The sequence below is a fragment of the Chrysemys picta genome, chromosome 1 (genome assembly GCF_011386835.1).
Source record: "Chrysemys picta bellii isolate R12L10 chromosome 1, ASM1138683v2, whole genome shotgun sequence".
NCBI classification, from domain to species: Eukaryota; Metazoa; Chordata; order Testudines; family Emydidae; genus Chrysemys; species Chrysemys picta.
This window is the reverse complement of record NC_088791.1, coordinates 125,345,992-125,365,060: the sequence shown is the minus strand read 5'-3', so window position 1 is coordinate 125,365,060 and position 19,069 is coordinate 125,345,992. Positions and strand designations below refer to the sequence as shown.

The 19,069-nt window shown below is 43.2% G+C and overlaps 1 protein-coding gene across 14 annotated transcripts in view; it reads left to right on the top strand.

The window, feature by feature from the left end:
- The window catches only part of SHISAL1 (shisa like 1), a 314,851-nt gene that overhangs the window by 202,470 nt on the left and 93,312 nt on the right, over positions 1 to 19,069 (top strand). For 5 of the 14 annotated variants that reach the window (XR_010598389.1, XR_006173947.2, XM_065583717.1 and 2 more), the window contains exon 1: positions 329 to 910. The exons of 5 other annotated variants lie outside the window; for them this stretch is intronic. The gene's annotated coding sequence lies outside the window, so the exon portion shown is untranslated. Of the gene's footprint in view, positions 1 to 328; positions 911 to 1,419; positions 1,587 to 2,036; positions 2,454 to 19,069 lie in introns of those variants that run through there. 4 more of the 14 variants (XM_005296733.5, XM_065583693.1, XM_065583700.1 and 1 more) reach the window with 4 other exon arrangements.

The window sequence follows — 19,069 nt, the reverse complement described above, 5'->3', positions numbered from 1 at the left end:
ATCCGGATCAAAACTTTGCATCATAATAGACGCTGAACTCCCCCCCCCCCCCCGCCTCCTTTTATTTTGGCATGTTTCATAGTATTTCCCTCCTCAGTGTAATTAACTTTTATGACACAGCCTTTAACACAGAGCCTTTATGATGAAGAATGACAAGCAAATCACCACATCGTGTAGGAATTGTTTGAAGTAAGTATCAGGCTCGTAGGGACATTTCTTTTTTTGTAAAGCAGCAGATGCAGTTGCACCGAAGAACAGCCTGGAGAAGCGGGGGGAGTGGGGGGGTAGAGGGGGAGTGACTCCCTGCAGCCTAGGACTTGCTGGCCAGGGAACCAAGCGGTAAATGTGGAGTAATCCAAGCTCTCGCCCTGGTGTGCTCGGGCAGCAGGGAGTTACCTGGGGCTGCTGGGCTCGTGGCTTTTCGGGTCCCAGCGGAACTCGCCCCAGCCTTCGGGGAGCGCTGCTGCCTTGAGAAAAGCGGGGGAAGCGCACGGGAAACCTGGCTGGTTGCAGGCTCCTGCCCCTGACCCGCGGCTCCCCTGGCCCGCCCCCCTGCGCCGGGAGCCACTGGCGGCGGCCGCGGCGGAATTACCCGGAGGGGCAGTGAAGTCTGCGGAGCGCCTGGGCAGGGCAGCGAGGCCGGGTCCGAGGGGAGAGGCAGCCCGGCGCGGCGGCGCTCCCCTCCGCTCCCTTCCCCCCTTCCCCGCCCGCCAGCGGCAGCCAGAGCTGCCTTTCCCCGCCTGCTGGTGGGTCCCAAGGCAGGAGGGGGAGATGGGATCCGCTCTGTGAGCCGCCCGGCTGGAGTCCCCGTTTCTAGCGGGCTTCGGGGAGCCGCCGCCGGGCTCGAGAGGATCCCAGCGCCGCTGGCTGGCTGGCTCTTCCCCGGAGGAATCTGCCCGGCTCTGCTTAGGTGAGTGCCCGTGTCGGTGCAGCGCGCCAGGGCTCGCCCTAGCCAGGCAGGGCTCCCACCTTCAACCCCAGCCAGGCGCTGGGCTATAAACCTCGTCCCAGCTGGGGCGTGCCCGGTGCCCCGTGTGTGCAGTTCTCCCCTAATGCCCCTCTCCTGTATTCAATACCCCCTAGTGCCCCATCCCTGTATGCAATACTCCCTAATGCCCCATCCCTGTGTGCAGTACTCCCCTATGCCCCTCTCCTGTATTCAATACCCCTTAGTGCCCCATCCCTGTATGCAATACTCCCTAATGCCCCATCCCTGTGTGCAGTTCTCTCCTCTTCCCCATCCCCGCAGGGCCCCCAGTACCCCATATGTGCAGTACTCCCTAATGCCCCCATTCCTGCGTGCAGTACTCCCCTATGCCTCGTCCCAGCAGGGACCCCCAAAACTAACTCAATTCGCTTAGCGCCTCCCCCTCCCCCCCGATCTAGCCCCATCCCTGCACTGACTCCTCAGAGCAATCCAGTGCAGCAGGCACCGTGCCGCCTGTGGGCTGCTCCCTAAAACTCAGCCTGGTGGATTAAACACTCCCGCCCGTCCTGAGCACAGCCCTGCGGAATAACCCCAAAAGGCCGGTCCTCCAGTCAGCGCAAACCCTCCTATGGCTCCGGCTGGGCATCGAAAAGATCAGGTTAGCCACCTGGGAACGGGCCAGGGTTAGAGGCGAGGCGGGATCACGGTGGCTCTAGCCAAGGGGCGCAGCAGGAGGCGAGGCTCCCCGGGCTGGCGGCGCAGGCTGCACCTTGGGGTTTGCTCGGGAGCTTGTAGGGATGCGTTTGGAGCCCGCTGTAGCGCCAGTGAAGTTTGCAGGCAGCGTCTGGGCGCTTGGGACACGGGAAGCCTGGGCGGGGTGGCCCCGCACCAAATCTGTCATGGGGGTGTGGAGGGGAGTAAGAAGAAAGGGGCTGGGAAGAGGAAGAGCTAGGTGGAGAAGGGGAAGAGGGGGAGAGTGGAAAGGGACGCTGCGGAGGGCAGAGGAAGGAAGGCGTAAGAGGAGGGGGAAATGAAGAGGAAACAAGTAGGGGAAGCGAAGAAATTGGGGGGAGGCGAGCCAGCGAGGGCAGAAGGGGGCTGAGGGAGTCGAAGAGGGCAGAGGAGAGCTAGGGAAGGAGATTGAGTTTGGTGGCGATAGCTCCTGCGCACCAGCGTGTCTCTCTTGCACTGAAAGGTACCGTCCCCTCCCCTCCGTCCGGAGAAGTCATGTCAGGCATCTCCCTGCAGCACCTCTGGCTGTCTCTTCCAGTGCGAGTTTTACCTTGGCAGTGCCAGTGGCACAGAGCTGCTTTCGCATTGGGACAAGCTTGGTCTTTCTGGCAGCCACTGACTTGTTTTCTTCTTTGGTTCAGCAAACAAGTGTTGCGAAAAGTGGCTCTGGCGTGAAAATGTGTTAGGTTAGTTATATGGGGGGATGGAGTTTTGTTAATGTCTTCTAATTCCCTGCTAACAAGAAGCAAGCTCCCTGTCCTGATTCATGGCAGCCTCACCACAAACCTCTGAGGTAGGTGAGAGAGTCATCTTGACTCCTGGGAAGTGTAACTATTGAGTGGAATAAGGTCGATGGGGGAAGAGGAGCAATTCAGCAGTAGTGTGAGAAGCTCTTTTTCCACATAGCAGTTTGTCAGCTCCGAATTAGGAAACTTTCTGTGGCTTCTGATGTGAAAGGAAGCCCGTATTGTATGTAACTAGCACTACTCAGTAAAGTGATGGAAAGAAGAAACTGTGAGATAACTTGTTTGTTTGCTCATTATCCAGACTTCTGGCACTGCGGTTGCTCTGTGTACATTTGGATTCCCAATCAATAATTATGTATGGCATTCAGGTGTTAATCACTTATTAGAAAGCTCATTAATGGTGACTTGTTTCCATGACAGTAAGATTCTTCAGGCTATCTTTCTATCCAATTTGGGTTCCTATGTTTCCGAAGAGAAATGGAAGGCTGTGGGGATCCAATTGTTATCCCAGTTAGAAAAAAAACAAAAAGTACCCCTTCTTTGCCCTCCCCCCCTTCCCATCTGCTTCACAGTGAGTGATATATTTTGGGAGGGGAGGGAGATGTGTAAGAAGCAAACATACTGCAGGGTGTCCTGATGTTTTAAAAAATATATTGGTTCAAATGAAAATATGGTTACTTGTTCAAAATACTTTTGAGGACTGTTCATACTTCATAAGTTTGTCATTTTGTTTTGCCATGTATTTAGGAGTACTATCATCCCATGACCTGTCCTTTCAGTGTTTTCATCTTATAAATCCTGTAGTTCAGTTGTTAAGGGCAGAAAGCTGGGAATCAGGCACCACTCATTGTGTGACCTTGCTATTGACTCACTGTATGACCTTGGACAAGTCACTGAACCTCTTTGTACCTCAGTATCACCACCTATAAAACGGAGAACAATGATGCTAATCTTTGTGAAGTGATTTGATATAATTGGTCAAAAGACGGTTGAAATGTAAAACATTAATTAATATTTATTTTAGAAAACTTCAGTACATGACATCTCTTTTGTACAACTGGTAAAGATAGCATATATCATCACAGAAAACGAGCAGACATAGAGATAATCTAAACTAATCCCTTTCTAACCTTCATCTATTTTTTTAAAAATAAATCACAATTGCACCAGATGTCAACTAGTTAAATTGGTGTCTCGTCAAGGAAGTGAATGGAACTCGGACGACGTACATCAGCTGAGGCTCTAGCTCACTACATTTTAAACTTTTAAACTATTACACTGTGTCTCTCTAATTACTGATGGTTGGTTTTCTATCAAATCAAATTAAATTAAAAATGTAGACTCTTCAGTAGTTGTTCTTTTGTTTATAGGAACATTTTTTATATTATAGAGTATAAAAAATAATAAGTGATTGGCCAAAAACACAATAGTAAAACAGACACAATGTTATAAACTAGAACAATACTTTGGATTGTCTGCTGTACTGTCATGAATAATCTAGGAAAGACTCAAGCACGTTACTTGAAAAAAATTAAAGGGACACTGTGTTTATCTTAACAGAGAGATGGTTAAGTGGTAACTTGATTACAATCTATAAGTACCTACATGGGGAATAAATATTTGATATTTGGTCTTCAATCTAGCAAAGAAAGGTAAAACACTGTCCAATAGCTGGTAGACAAATTCAGGCTGGAAATAAGTGTAACTGTTTAACAGTGGGGGTAATTAACCATTGGAACAAGGGTCATGGTAGATTCTTCATCACTGTCAATTTTTAAATTAAGATTAGATTAAATTTTTAAATCAAGATCTTTTTCTAAAATATATGCTCTAGGAATTATTTTGGGGAAATTCAATGGCCTGTGTTATACAGGAAGTGAGACTGGATGATCACAGTGGTCCTTTCTGGTCTTGGAATCTGTGAATCAACTTGAAATATAGTCAATTTAAAAAAAGTTACAAGTAGTTTCAGGTATTATATTGGGACATGCCTCCTACCAATTTTTGTGCCCCCCCCCCCCAACAATCACTTTCTATTACTTTAAAAAGGTTTTTTTTCCCCCTCCCTGGTTGCTTTGTGAAAGAACTAGCAGGATCAAGAAGGGAAACTAACTGATTCTACAGGGGAAACAGTGGAACTGAACATATAGAAAGTATTGCACAATGCCCAGTTAACGGGGGGAGGGGGAGGAGGGAGGGGAGACAAACAACAAAACATTGTTTTGTCTCTAATCTATTTCAGTTAGTCATTTTAGATGCTACTGGTAACAATAATAGGAAAACAATGTTCAGTCAGAAGTATGATTCTTTTCTTTTCTTTTCTACTGACACTTTTCCTTTTAAGTCAGTAACCTACAGCAGGAATAAAATAAACTCCTTCTGCCTTTCAAATGCTGAAGATACCCTGGAAGGCTGGACTCTGGCATTGATTCATGGAAGTACTTAAGCACATGCTTAACTTTAAGCATATGAGTTGTCTACTGACTTCTATGGGACTTTTATGCTTAAAGTTAAGCATGTGCTTAAGTGTTTTGCTGAATCAAGGCCCATTGATTTTGAATTTCATTATCTCCAACAATTTAGCAACAAGACACCTGACTTAAATCGTTTCTTGAGACGTTATGATCATATCAGCATTACTGGCCCTAGTGAAATGACTTTATAGCAATGCCCTGAATCATTTTGTAGAAAAAGAGAAAGAAAATAATACACATGGCACCTTCTTACTCAGCATATTTGCTCCCTATGTATTACTGAATCATGGTTCTTAACTATTTACCCCCTTTCACCCAAGTTCTTACTATTTAGTGCTGCAGAGCTAATACAAGTAGAGAAAAATGAGCTAGATTCTATTCAATATTGCACATGCTCAGCAAAACATAGTTAAATTCTAACTACATAATCTTTTTTAGTACCGATGATGAGAAACTATATTTCATCTTAATTTTCACAACCGTGGTAGAGTTTGCACCAAAAACTTTTTTTTGACTTGTAAAAGAATCACCTTTGCTAAAGAAGTCAGTGAGAGAATATACATAAAACCTATATTATTTTAGTTATTTTCCAGTACGTAATCACTGTAAAATATTAATTATTGCTGAAGGTGTTGGAATTCAGGTACATAAATATCTGCATATATAATTTTTTGTAAAGGCTAAATCCATAGGATCATTATACTTTTATATTGTTTTCAAATACACTTTATTCATTTAAAAAGTATCCATTATACCCAAGTAGGTTAGATATGATGTACTACTTTTTCCTGAACACTGGAATACAAACTTCCATTAGAAGGCTGTGTGTTTATACACTAGCTAAGTACTCCTTGAATCTCGGTCACAAGTGAAAAATAAGTCTGCTGGTATCAACTTGTTTCTCAGTGCTGGAGAGGTAGCGTGGTCCAGTGATTAAGACACAGGATTGAGAGTTAGTAGACCTGAGTTTTATTCATGGCTCAATTACTGACCTGCTGTGTGACTTTTGGCATGTCACTTTACCACTCTGTGTCTCTTTTTCCCTGTTCACCCATTTTCTCTCTTGTCTGTTTAGCATATAAAGCTCTTCAGGGTACAGACTCTTACTGTGTGTAGCAGAATCTGGCCCCAATCTCTGCTAGGGCATCTAGACAATGCAGTAATACTACTAATAAAGAATAATAGTCACGTTTTTTCTGTATCCCAAAACCACAATGATTTGGCATGATTGCTAGTCACTGTTTGAGACATGCCATGCTGTGAATAGCAGGCTTGTTGCAGTTCGGGGCTGAGGTGCAATGGAAGAGGGTTTTTTTTATAAAGAAACAAAAAAAAATCACTTTTATGAGCACTAACATTTACTGAACTTTCTCTTTCACACAAAAAACACAGACATTCTCAAAGGATAAAGTAACATCCATAAAAATTAATCTGCTTGCTCTCCAGAGGTCTAATTGCATGAGTTTATAGTATGGACCCAATCCTGCATTTCCTGCGCACTCAAGATTCCCATTGGGGCTAGTGTATGTCTATATTATATGGTCTCTGAATGTCAAAATACAATATTTATGACCTTATAATATGCATATTAATGGCAAAGTGTTCAATAAGGACATAAGTCAGCACAGACCACCTATCCACAGCAGAATCTTTATTTTCTGTGTTTTTGGATTGGGGGGGGGGTGAGATGGGGAAGTGGCATTTCCAAGTACAGCTCTTTTCCCTGCCCGCAACACATCATCCAATTTGATTTAGTAAGAGTGAGAAATGTCATTAAGAAACTACTGCACTTCAGAGCTGAATTAAGCTCTTGATAGACCCCCTGGAACAACGTTTATACTTCAAAATGTGAGCTATTTGGTGATAAGTCCAGCTATGTTCTTTTGGCTTTCATATACAACAGAACCCCCGCACAGGGTACAAATGCCCTCTGGTACATTGTTAAGTCTTTTAGCTTGAGACAGGATTGTTTCCTATGAAAGGTTTACTGCTGAAAAATTGACTTTGAAAATGATCTCTCATCTGTTGCAAGTTTTATTTCTGCCTTTCGTCACTGTGCAGCTGCCAAAATAAGGTAATGTAAAACAAAGAACATATTTTCACATATTGGTACAAGCCAAAGTAAAACAAAGCTATGCCCCTGGCTCTCTCATTTCATTCTTCCTAAGAGCCTGAACTTTTGTGTATGGAGATCTTGATCAGTTCTCCCTTGTGCTATATTCTTTTTTCTTTAAGGAACGAAGTACCAAGATTTTCCAAATATCTAGTGACTGTGGATACCAAACTCGAGACCCGCCCACCCCCCCAAATTTTCTGATTTCTGGATAGTGGACTCTGAAAATCAGAGTTCTTTAAAATATCTCAAGTTGTACACCCTCCAAACCCACCAGTCACACTGAGACTCTTGATGGTTTGCAGAATTATAAAAAAGAAACTCTGCTTAAATATATCTCTTCAGAACATGGGTATTCACCCACGAAAGCTTATGCTCCAATACATCTGTTAGTCTTAAAGGTGCCACAGGACTCTCTGTTGCTTTCTTCAGCACATTGTTATTGTTCAAGCCAAAAACTGAAGAGGTAGTTCAGTGGTTGGGGGCTCAGTGAAAAGCAAAGAAAAATGTAGAAGGAAATTGTTGAGATTTACCAAAAGCAAAATGAATGTTTATTGAATACCAGTTGTGATTGCCTTACTCACAAAAGTAGTCCCATTGCACTGAACAGGACTGCTTGCATGACTAAGGCGATCACAGTTTCGCCCTAAATAAATTTATGACAAGAAAGTTTTTTAAAAATACAGAGACAAATATAAATAGCACACATAGAAAACAGGAATTAAAAAAGAAAAGTTATACAGAAATGGATGAGCCAGGTAATATTCAACTGATTTCCAGAAGCCTGAAAAAATAAAAGCCAAATCATATATGTCAAAGTGGATCAGATCTGAGAGAGAAAGAGGAAATCAGAATATCTCACTGCTTCAGAGACACTGAACCAGGGCCGGCTCTAACTTCTTTGCCGCCCCAAGCAAAAAAAAAAAAAAAAAACACCCCGCCATAGCAACCCCCCCCCCCCCCCAGCGCCACCCCGCCGAAACAAAAACAAAACCACCCCTCCCAGTGCTGCCCCGCCGAACCAAAAACAAAACCAAACCCAGCGCCACCCCGCCGAACCAAAAACTACCCCCCCGCAGAGCCGCCCCGCCGAACCAAAAACAACCCCCCCGAGCACCGCCCCGCTGAACCAAAACCACCAACAACAAAAAATACCCCGAGCGCCGCCCCTTACAAGGTGCCGCCCCAAGCACGTGCTTGGTCGGCTGGTGCCTGGAGCTGGCCCTGCAATGAACAAAAGGATCACATTTTCAAAAACCCTGAAAACAAAGTCAGGACTACATATTTGGCCTTTGCAGACTTGGCAGAATGAATTCGTCAAGATTGCTATGCCCTGCATGGTCTCAACAGTTGTACAGAATTCATCTGCTCCTGGTTGGAGGAGCACATCCCAGCTAAGATGTGGATGTGTGACAGTTACATAATTAAACAAAACAAGTAGCTGTGATTCTAGCAAGTTAACTGATCTGTCAGACAGAGACAGAAATTCAGAAATGTGGCAAGCAGTTAGCCTTACTCTATAGCCTTTACTTCAGCATCTGGAAAATATCCTTCAGACTTCAGAAGCGACTATTCTCAGGAGTTCCTTTAAAATTTAATGAAAAACAAAAAGGCAACACACAAGAAGATGAATATGGTTCAAAGTGGCAGAAAAAAATAGGGGAAATGGTTGGATTTGTTTATTGATAATGACCAAAATAAATGTAAGCAAACTATTAGTATTAACTAGCATTAACATAGCATGGTACATTACCTTCCCTAAAGAGCCAACATTCTTAACTACACACAAGAAGAAAAGGACAAAAGTTAACAAGAACTAATGTACAATAGCCCAGTGTAAATAGCACAGCCTTTCTTGAACAATTCACATATGCCTGTGGAAAAAGCCTTTGGCCAGTTCAAATGAGTTCAGAAGACAGATTTATGCCATTCTCTGCTAATGTAGTATCTAAGCTGCCCAATATCTATAAGTAGCATAGTAGAATCTTCTCTTGAATTATTACATGTATAATTCTAGAAGAGATTAGGAGTTGTCAGAGAGACAGATGTGTCAAGAGGTCATGCAAAGCCACCAAAGACTCCTCAAGAATCACTTATTTTGTCCAGTAAATACCAAATTCTAAGGCAAGGTTTTTGTGAAGAGATGATTGAGCTAATGTCTGTTCTCTCCGTTCTTTGGAAATACCCATAAAGAGCCAAAACAGTGAAAGAAAACTACCCTATGTCTTTTTTCCCTCTCTTCTAACTGTCCTATCTTCTCCCTCATTGTCAGTTCTGATGGTCAAACTGATTCTTATGCTTTTTTAGCTACAGGAGGCAGTAGACACAAACTGCTCAGCCTACACTTCTTTTCCCCTTAATCAATAGCAGCCAATGTTTTGAGTTATTGTACTCAAAACTGCATCAATATTTCCTTGATTAAGAAGAAAGGAGAGGCCCATCATCACCATGCTTAACTGCACAGGTTGTGGCTCAGACTGCCTGTACAGTGATTCTCTTAGTTTGTATGCTGACCTTCTTAGACTGGCAAAACTTAGCGGACCTGCCCACAGTGACTTGCTTTCACTGCTGTGGGCTAGGGTGTCTGGCACTGAAAACTAGTGGTGCTTCTAAGACCTCTGCGTTTGGAAGAGTCTAGTCACCAGTCTCCAAGACACACCGTCCCTTGCAACAGACTGGTGCCTATTCAGCATGGAACCAGGCCAGTCTCTGATAGCCTGTTTAAGACAATGGGAGTATGACATTCCCCAGGGTACAATCTGGACTTTTGAACAGCTGTGTTCCCTCAGTTCTCCAACCTGGGTGCCTTTTACACTCCTTCACTATGAGAGCAACCACTCCTGGCCTGCTCACACACAGTCTTCAGTATGTAAATTATTTCCAGCTATTTTTCAAGAATGCTACAATCAGCTATTCTTGAATTACACTGCAGATCAACACCAGGAAATTCCCAGTCCCAGGCTTTCTGAGAAACATGTGTCTTGTACTGCCCAGCCCTCTCCTGGACAATACAAGCTTATATAAAGTCCATCGTTTTATTAATAGAAAATGTTATGCACCATCTTTAGCGCAAATGGAGTTGTCCAAACATTTCAATCCAAGCACACTGGCTGAGATAAAACAATAAAACAAGTTTATTTAACTACAGAAAGATAGATTTTAAGTGATTACAAGTAATGAGGCATAAAAGTCATAATTGGTTACAAGTAAATAAAAGGTAAAACGCAACTAATACCTAACTTAACAAGCTAGAGTGAATTCAAAGCAAAGGTCTCTCTCACCACATGTTCTAGCAGTCTTACTGGATGAATTCCTTTCTGCCAGTATCTCTCCCCAGCCCAATTATATTTCCTTTTTCCTTCAAGTGTTGTTGTGCCACGAGTAGAGATGAAGGAAGAGATCTTTTGGGAGTATCTGCTCCCCTTTCTTATAGTTCTCTTTTTCTTTGAAAATCACCTCTAGCTGAAGTTCAGGAGACAGAAGGTTTGGGGCAATGGGATCCTCCAGCTGTTTCTTTGCCAAAATGTAGATTTCTCACTCACACTCTTTTTCCTGCCAAAGAATGGCCACTTAACCAGATGATAGTTCATTTGATTTTGTTGACCCCTGGCTGAGGCATCAGTTTGCCTTTTATCTTTGAGAAACTGGTTTGTGCCTGCTTTTCTAAATTTGGAACATGTCTCAGTAATGTTATACAGTAGAATCTTATAATTTTGCACATAGTGTTGCCACACACATTTTACCAGGACAATAATGATTAGCAAATTATGCTTAGAAAAAAAATAATGAGTTTTCAAATGATACCTCACAAGGCATACTTTGTATAAAGTTTACCATGGTCTTGTACAAGGGGTGAATATAAGGGTACAGACTGTCACAGGAAAGCTTTCCATTGAACTTCAGTGGGCATGAGTAGTTGGAATAATACTAACTCAGCATGTTGTTACAAGAAATAGCACTAAGCAGATCGCAAAGTTTAGCTACACACATATGGGGGGTTAACCAAGTTGAACAGTTTGCATATTGGAAAGCTCTTTGTATCTCCATCAGGCATTTTGTCACAGGCTCCCTCAGATCAGAATGGATGTCTCAAGCCCCAGAAAGTGTCTGTGGGCACTGTCTCAACAAAATGGTTCAGTACCAGGTGGATCTTTACACTTTATAGTAAAACCAGTTACTTTATCATTCCCTCTTGTAGCCATATGATCTGTAGCCATTATGTCATCTTTCAGAGTCAGACAATTCTTCCTTCATCCCAGTCCTGCAACAGCTATAGACAATAAACAAAAGGGTCTGAGCTGCCAAATACCCACAGCAAACATTGGCTTCAACTAGAATTTAGCACGGTCTTCATCTCTGACATTCAGGCCCAATATCTTTAAATATTCACTTCCAACCTCGTATGAATAGTTGTTTTAAATACCAGCCTCAGAAGAGAAACTTGGGCATGTCAGCCAGACAAAACATTATGAATGGTTTGCCCCCAAGACCAACAATTAAAAGTTATTTTCAGAAATTAATTAAAAAGTATTCATGAGATAGCTATCCAGCACACTAATAAAAATGAAGGACCCTGTCATACTGTTTGCACTGCTTATGGGTACACATCAGAATTTTAGAGAGATGGGTAAACTGCATTCTCCAAATTCATGGACAAACCATGCGTCTGAGAGTAGAACTGGGACTATTCTATCTGTATTGCGCGAGTACTGAGCCATCTTCAGTGATAATCCATACTTGTGAAAATAGTAAAACCTTCCCCATTAAATATAATGTCACCAACATCTTGAGCAAAATTCCCTTCTCAGTCAGGCTAGTGCAGCGCTAGTCAACAGGACTCCAGTGGTGTAACAGAGAGGACAATATGGCCTCTCAGAGGGTTCAGCTCATTGACGGACTTGGCTAGAATTGAATAGACTTGAGAGAAAATCATCTGCAGCTGATCCCAAGGATGGAGTCATATTTATTGGGTAAGTTCAGTATAATCATACTCATTATCCACTGTGATTACGTGGAGCTCAAGAATAATTCATTGTGATCCTTCTTTAAAGCATGGCTGTACTTCAGCATTTCCTTGATTAAGCCATTGGTGATATTTCATATTTAAAAATGTTGTTAGTTGGCAGCAATTTAGAAGTTTGGATTCCAGCCAGAAAATAAACAATAACTTTGTAACCAACTATGTGGGGAGATTTTACATGCACAAAAGTCAGAAATTGTAAAGTTATGACTCCATGTCCCAGATTATCCACTATGCTGGGCTGATTTGTGTTACACAGCTGGTACAACATGGTCCAAAAGCCAGTGTAGTCAAGTGTGGAAAGATCAGTACAGTGTAGGTACATTCCCTGGTAGTGTAATGCCAGTGCATTGGTTCCTATGCTGCCATCCCTCCCTTAACCTTGTATAGGAGGTATGACTGGAGGACAGGCACCATGGTTGAGTCTTCCCTATGTCCCAGTGCTCTCCTGATGTTATAACAGCCCCTTGGTACCATTAACAACTTGTGCAATTTAGAACAGCCTTCAGGCTGCTCTAAAGCTAGCATAACAGCCTGGCACACAGGCATCCAAGCATCATTTGTGCTGTGAGCACCTCACCAGCAGCCAAGAATCTAAGCCTATTGGTCTAACTCACCCCCCCCCCCCATCCCCTTCCCCTTTTTGCATATATGTGGGATTTGATTCTCACCTTGCATTGTAGTCAATGGAGTCAATGAAGTAAGAGACAGGAAAATCAGCCCCCTACTATATTTTATTAATGAGATTTACATTGCATGAGCATCACATAGTGAGCTGTATTAAAAAAAATCCACTTTATGGCTAAGAAATAAATGCAGTTTTAATTCTGAGTGGAAGTGGGTAGATTCAGAGATGCCACTGATTAGTGTGTCTGGGGAACTTTTGTAGTCAAGTACCATCCAAGAACTGGATCCTGCTTCTTTGAAGTAAGTGGAACAATTCCCATTGATTTGAATGGAAGCAGGATTGGGCCCCTGCTCTCTGAAAGAGAAGTGCTGCTGTGAAGAAATCCCTTGTTGGGTCTTCTCTGCATAAAAGTTGTGCAGGAGTCAGGAAGATGCTCTGTTGCCCAGTCATCTAAATATAACAATAAGAAATGTATGAGGAAGAGGATTGGCAGTAATAACTCTTCACCTGCCTCTTCTTCAGTCTTTATCATTGGCTTCCCACACTTCTGGGCTATTCTTGGCAGAATGCGCCTTAGTCCATTTATTATCTTTGTTGTACTGTCTCTCTTGCTATTTCTTTCTCATAGTAACATATTCACAGGAAGGAAATTTCCATCTACCATTAGTAGTATCACTATGAACCCGGAAGCCACAGAGACCATAGCCTGCCTCCAGTTTTTTGTTTTCTAAATCTATTATACGTAACAGAAACACACACACATCTCCACGCGCGCCTTCTCTACCTGTAAGTCGCTGAACACTATCAACTCCCATGGCAGTGAGCTCAGAGTGTCCAGCACCTTGAAAGATTAGGCCATACATGTTACCTTCTGAAAACATTTGTGTATTTCTTTGAAAATCAAAAGCAATTTGCAGCTAAGATAACAAGGTGTGCTCATTTTATAGTTTTAGAACTGCCTTTCAGTGATAACATCAAAAACCCAACTGTTTATCTTAGTCTGAAAATTTTTGATCCAAAACTTTTCATATGTGACACTGGCCTCTATATCTAATCAAAGAAGAAGTTTGTTTGGGTTTTATGACTGCTGCAAACATCCTCTTCCTAAATTATATCTCTATAGGATGCAGTGGAAGATTGGAAGTAACACAAGTGCACAAAACCTAATCAATTTAGAATGGTCCATAGGGCAAATATAATAAATTGCTTTAGTCACTAGATAACCGGTCCTTGACATGAGACTGGAATAAACACTGCTTCTTGTGGGATTGCTTAACTTCTAGTCATCAGTGTCATTCTGCAGGTCCACCTCATCTAATGGATTATGGCTTTATTTCTTTCCTTTGTGTATCTATGCAGTATTTTTTTCTGTAAACTTAAATCCTAAAAACAACAAAATACATTTCACAGTTACATTAAATGAAAATAGTGTTTATTCATAATCCACATTTGAGCCATCCAAAGAATACTCTAGCAAAACCAGGGCCTGATTTTCAGAAACAGCCTCTATGGGTATGTCTACACTGCAATGTAAGCCCAGGATTAGTGGGACTTGAAGCAGCTGATCCTGGGTTAGAGAACCAAGGGCTTGAGCATCTATACTGCTTATCTACCCTACATTAAGAATTTTCTAATCTGGACTTGAACCTGGGTCCACACTGCAGCACTCAGATCCGAATCAAAGCAACTATATCCCAGACTCCCTAGCGCCCTCCTGAAACATGGCGGCTCAAGGCCCTTTGGCCATGCTGCTCTGTGGTGCACTTTACTGTTCATCCTGCATGTTGCAGAAAGTTTGAACAGCCTGCCAAATAGTCATTTTGGTCTGTGTGCTCCCAGCAACCTCAGCCAGAAACATGGAAGAGGTGCCATTTGAAGAACTCCTCTTGCTTGTGCCTTCACTCCTATGCCAGGAAATGGGCAGAGCTTCCATGAGATGCTGGTGGATATTTCGGTAGCATTTTCTGACCCACCAAAGGCACCTGACAGAGCTAATGACAGAGGAAGAAGAGGACACAGACATGGCACAGCTGAACTGGCTGATGCTGCTCATGACACTCGGTACAGCTGCTGATGCCCCCTACATAGACTAGTGCTTCTGGAAGACAGACTGGTGGGACCACATTGTCATACTGGCCTGGAACAACTATCAATGGGTCCAGCTCTTTCACCTGAAGAAATCTACATTTCAGGAGCTTGGTGGACAGCTTGCCCTGACCCTCCAATGTAAAGACACACACATGGGGCAGCTTTGCCAGTCCAGAAGCGGGTTGCTATAACCATCTGGAAGCTGGCCACCCCAGATTGCTACAGATCTGTTGCCAACCAACTTGCAGTTGGAAAATCAACTGTGGGTAAAGTGGAGGCAGAGGTTTCTGAGGCAATCAGGCATCTGCTTTACCCCAAGGTGGCCAGCATAAATGATATTCCTGAGGTAATTTCTGTCTTAGAGGGAATGTGGTTTCCAAACTGTGATGGGGCCATTGATGGGACTCAGATGCCCGTAGATTTCCCTCCTCAAGGAGCACATAAGTACACGAACCCCAAAGGGAACTACCCCATTGTTATGCAGGCCCTCATGGACCACAGACGTCGACTTATGAATGTCAGCATGGACTGCACTGGAAAAGTTCATGATGCCAGCATTTTTTGCTGTTAGGGCGTCTACATTCATGGACAGGCTCATTTGGATCTACAGACCCATTTGGATCCCAGTGTCATCAACGCTGTGCACATTATGTGGGTTGTTGTGCTCTTCACAATCTCTGTGAAGCCAGAGGTGAGCCATTTCCCCCTGAATGGCAGCGAGGGGCCAGGGAACCAGTACACTCAGCCAGAAAGTGCACCTCCTACTGCTGGAGCTGGATGCACCTTGGCAACAAAAGTCAGGGATGCTTTGTGCTCTCATGCTATGGACTTGCATGGCCCAATGGAAGGTGTGGGAGAGGGGAATAGTGCCTTTATGAATGTGCCGGTGGGGGTGGGGCTCATTTATTGTGCTTGGGCAGGAGTGGGGAGTTGATTGCCATGCAACATACTTATGAATGATATGGTCACTTATGAAATGGTATGGGACAGTGAATCACAGTATTTGCATGCTAATTCCTAATGGTCCCTGAGCGTGTATTTACCTTTATTATCTCAGATACACATTGTATGATGTGATGCAGTGATAGTAATAAACTGTCTTGATGAAATGAAAAGCTTTATGTGTAAACGTCTATTAGAAAAAGTACAATATTCACCCATTGCCAGGCAGACCAGCTGCCATTACATCACCTACTCACCAGTAACAACAACAAACAAAGTGCATGAACAAGTGCAAACAATGAAACCATGTCCAAGACAGAAATGCCCCAGTATTGCATGTCCTCTGGTCCCCCATTATCCTTTACCTTCCTTCCCCATTTGCTGTGCACTTGCCCATGGGGGAGGGGATGGAGGAATCCACAGGGGAGAGGGTCAATATGGAGGCCTGCATGGGACATAGTTGCTCATGGAGCCCGATTGAATGGGCCAAGAGTCTTCCAAACTGCTTCTGAGCTGCATCATAGGGTACTGCGGAGGGGACTCAGACCATGGTCCAGGTAATGCAGCAGGAGCAGGTATTCTTGAAGCTATTAATGATATCAGCTATTCAAACAGTTCTTTCTGCTGAGCTCTGTCCTTCCCCGCTTAGCTGTCATTCCTGTTCCCACGGTGAAACCCTGTCCTCAAGCAGTGCAGCCAGTCTGAGGCTCTCCTTTTGCCTCTCACCATGCCTTTCCTCTAGCTATAATTCCACTGTCTTCAGTACTGGACCTGGTTGTTGGCCCTCTCCAGAACTTCAACCATAAGTTCATCACAGCAACGCTTCCCGTTGGAACGGCCTGTGAAGGAACATTGGCTCAGGCTTCTGCTGCCATGTGGGTGAGCTGGGGAGGAGCTGCAGCCAGTAGAGATTGAGGGGCCTGGAACAGGACAAGACACAGAGGGTTATTGTCTCACATAGCCCATTGCAGGAGCACAGAAAACATCCATGTGGAATTTCAAGGACATAAAATGTTACTTTTCCAAACTGAACTTCAGTATATTGTGAAAGGGATGCTTCAGACCACAGAAGCTCCCTGGACACAGCTTGGTTAAGCACAGTGAAAGAAGTGCAGAGACAAAGGTAAGTTAAAAATTCAAACCTGTTTTTTGTTTTCTAAACATTGCAGAACTACTTGGGGGCGGTGCCATCAGTAGCTGTGCTACAAAACCTCTCTGACATTTCAGGCCTTCCACATTTTGAAGGACATAAGAGTTCTTGTGGTGCCGATTGGCAAAGGGAGGTCTTATTCCAAGCTGCTGTTGGGAAACCTGCAGTGTATGCAAATACACCTCTACCCCGATATAACATGACTCAATATAACATGAATTCGGATATAACGCGGTAAAGCAGCGCTATGGGGGGGGAGGGCTGCGCACTCCGGTGGATCAAAGCAAGTTCGATATAACGCGATTTCACCTATAACGCGGTAAGATTTTTTTACTCCCAAGGACAGCGTTATATCGGGGTAGAGGTGTATATAGTGTTCATGTATTCAAACGTACAGTGACTGAACAGTAAAACCGTATTTTATAGTAGGGTCCTGATGTGTGCAGGGGGCCAACCATTGCCATACAAGGAATGTGGGAACAAGAGGCAGGGGGCACTCTACCCAGCCTGAAACACTGACAAACCACAAACCCACCGAAGAGGAGCTCAGATTAGGGGAGAGTATGTCTGTGTGACTCTACCCAGACCCATTGGGATTGGAAGCACATAGTACCCAGCAATTTGGGTCCACTCGCAACACACTGGTGACCACACATGTAAGCAACACCTTTGTGCTGCGGAAAGTGATGATGGTGATTCATTTGACATTTTTTCCCTTTTAGCAATAGTGAACCAATTCTTCAATTCGAGGTTGTGCTGTGTTACTTGTGCTGATGGGGGTTTCTGGATAACAGGCGGCATTTCCATCTTGCTCATAACACAATATAAGAGCATAGAATCTGGCCCAAACATGCCCCTTTCCTGGGGTTTGCCTTTAGCGTTAACTTAAGTAAATGCAAACAAAACCTAAGAACTCAGACTAAACTTTTGTCTGAGCTTGGGATGTCCATACCTAGGGATTTTCCTTACAGGATATCTCTGATCCTGTCCCTTGTTCCTTCTGCCCCAGACAGACACCGAAACCCTTTTGTGCTCCTCATTTGGAACAAATAGGACCAGCCTGATTTGCCAGTCAATGTGACTCACAGAGCAGTTCTAAATCTCAAAGGAAGGTTCTAGCCCTTTATACCAGAAGTACTCTTTCTTTCTATGCAATGTCCTAGCATCTAACTTCAAGTTACAGTGCTGTCTTTCAGACGAGAAGTAAAACGAAAATCTTGATCACTTGAAGTCACTAAAGATCTCAGGGCATGTTTGTAAAAATCTGGTTCTAATCCCAGTGCTGTGCCCAAATTTTAAAACAATTAATGACATTATGCCTGTGTAAATTCCCCTTTAAGCTTGAACTGGTTGTCGTCCTTCACTTTTGTGTAGTGTTGCTGTGTACTGGTAAACTGCTGCCATGTTTTACTCATAATTGGCTGTGTTTCAGTGGTGAATGAATTGATCCCTTGGTGTCGTTTGTATAGCAGACTAAGTTTATAAAATTCATTATTGCTGAGGGATGTTTTAAGATGAAAAGTGCCATGCAAAGGTATGATATTGCTAATCTTAATTTATTTATGCTTATGTATTTAAGTCCTGATCCATTGACTTCAACAGGAGTTGGACCAGGCCCTAAATTTTCATTTTGCATACTGGCTCTTATTTAAAAAAAAAAAAAGATTGTTCAAACTAGGTAGTATGCTCAGTTTTCCGTTCACAGACGATCAACGTATTGACTATAGTTTCCACTAACCTGGCTATTAAGTCATCAGTAATGAGTGAGCTCTGACAGATGCTAAATTTAATTAACTATAAACATTTTCCTACATACTAAATCTAAAAGTGCTTTCATTACGCTAAAATAGTCGTTCTCTCAGTTGGATTCTGAGAATATTTTACCTACACTTGTTTCTTGTATTCAATAGCTTTCACTTCTGCATTTCATTGCTGAAAGGATTGCTCAGCAGTTGGGCTGAGTGTTTCCCTCTCTGTGTCATTTTTCTGAATAACCTCTCATATGACCTGATTTGTACTATTTATTTTTTCCATTTATATTGTGTTACTCTGTTACTCTGCTTAAACATACACCATAGGTGATGCTAATGAAAGACTATTGCAAGGTTTTTTAAGTGGATTGTCAAACCTTCTAAAGGAGCTTAATGCTGGTTTCTAACATACAATAGTTTGAGACAATATGGCATACCTTCTAGTTTAATTCAGACATCAGAATTAGTGAAATTTCTACACAAACTCACATAATATT